Below are 2,089 nucleotides of genomic sequence, written 5' to 3' on the forward strand. Positions count from 1 at the left end.
CTGTTGTGCATACCACTTCCATAGTAGTTTTGCCCTATAAAAATCCTTTAGACTATCTTGAATCACATTGCATAGAAATAGCAAAAGAAAATTCTTTATTTCAGATGTTTTGTCAGGCATTTAAAAATATGCAAAAATTGTAATGCTTTTAGGACTTAAAGTTTTACTGAACCTAAGATAAAAGTCAACAGTACTTACAAAACATCTGAATATGGAGAGCACACTCAACACACTTATGTGGAGAGCACATGATGAATATATATTACCAAACTCTGGCTTCTTTACGTCTATTCCTGTTGTTTTATTCTAAGCTTTATATGGTCTTGGATCCTTAAAATATGGAGATTTAATCAAATAATGTTACATTGACTTTTTCCATTCTAATAACCAACTTTAAAAAGAAGCACAGTAGAAGGGTATAGCCCTTTTTATACATGGGTATTTTTAAAGTCAATTCAATTTTTATTGTGATATGGTATTTTAATGAACACTCTCCTAAAAATAAAATTGACTGCATTATGGTTTTGTCTACAACATTTAAGTATCTTATTGCTAAAATATTCCAAAATGTATCCAGTAAGTATTTTCCATTTCCAATAGCCCAAGAGATTGAATCCTACTATTTGTATCAATTACAACTAAACCAGGTTAAGAACAGCTGCCCTAAAACCCTGCAGACCAAAGCTAGTCATCCAAGAATCTAAAACACTAGCACTTTCCATTCAGGTTGGAAAAATTAACATCCAACATAAAGAGATCTGAATGATTCATCAAGTAAGCAGTCAACAAACACTTCTCTGTTGTTCAAGCTAATAATTATTTGAAGCTTGAAGTTTCTGCCTTTGTTATTTTGATGGTTCCTAGAGTCACAGTTTCAATGTCAAATGTGACAGTTTTATCAGCCACCTTTCCCAGGAGTAACTGCCAGTAACTGATTAGTCATTTCTTTTCCATTTTCAAAAATGGCACTGTTTGCACTAATGCACACTGTCTGATGCTTCTGCAGAGATTCTTATTCATTCTATGATCTGCCCACACTCCTATAATGTCTCTCCCATCCAATTGTCTCTCAATTTCAACTCCAAATGTTAATGTCTGTCCACAGAAATAATTTGGGGTGCTGGAGTTGGATTCAGAATCTTTCTGGAGTGTTCTACTTCTTCTATTGCTCAGACAGTGCCCTTCAAGGCCATCTTTCCACTCATAAGGCACCAATGTGAGATGACCTATTTGGGGGATGCTTCAAGGACTCCATTCCTGGAAGCCATCTCCTCCACCAGAAGTGATAATTGGGTTCTAAGAACAATGCTATGAAATTCATTTCAGTGCTGCATATACATCCTCAAAATGATTTGAAGTACATTTATGGGACTGGAGCCTGTCATCTTGGGCACTAAACTCATCATCCATCCTACATCATTGTACACTCATGCCACCAGGGTTTTCTATTTTTTTCTTGTATCTGAACTAGTGGGTGAGATGCTGCTGTTCCATGGTTTAAAATGTAGTTTTTCACTATGTTAAGAACTGAGTCATTCAACTAGGAAGTTGCCTTCGTACATCATCCAGTAAAGGCACTTCTGGTAGTCTGTCCAACTGAATGTGTGAGGCTCTTTTGGTAAAGCTCTGCAGCTTCTCACTCTGCTCTTATACACCACCAAGAATGGCAGTCTCTCTTTCTTGGACTGTCCTCTACAGGGTTAGTTCCATGCTCTTTGACTTCTGGAATCATCTAGTGGCTTACTACTCTGTTCATTGGTGTCTACTTCTTGCAAAAGACCAACCGCTCAAAATGGAGCTTCCTAAGGGCTCCCTTTAAATCATTAAAATGCTATTCCAGGACCATCCTCTGGGAAGATGTCTCTTTCATCTCTGAGATGATGACTTAATCCTTTTCAAGTCATGGTCTTTTCTGAGAATCATGAGAAGTTTTTAGACTGTATTCTCAGAAAAATGATCATCCATGCCCTGCCTCTGTGCCTCCTGCAGCCCCTGAAGTTCTGGACCAGCTCCTGTTGGCTCCATGTTCTCATGGGCCTCCTGCTGCTCAGGCTCCAACTCCTCTTTGTAGGTGGCATGGCCGGTGGTT

At 38.3% G+C, this 2,089-nt stretch overlaps 1 pseudogene; it reads right to left on the reverse strand.

The window, feature by feature from the left end:
- Positions 1 to 700: 700 nt before the first annotated feature.
- LOC132434786 (cytokine receptor-like factor 3 pseudogene) lies at positions 701 to 1,846 on the reverse strand (annotated as a pseudogene).
- Positions 1,847 to 2,089: the final 243 nt, after the last annotated feature.

Source organism: Delphinus delphis, chromosome 12, assembly GCF_949987515.2.
Source record: "Delphinus delphis chromosome 12, mDelDel1.2, whole genome shotgun sequence".
NCBI classification, from domain to species: domain Eukaryota; kingdom Metazoa; phylum Chordata; class Mammalia; order Artiodactyla; family Delphinidae; genus Delphinus; species Delphinus delphis.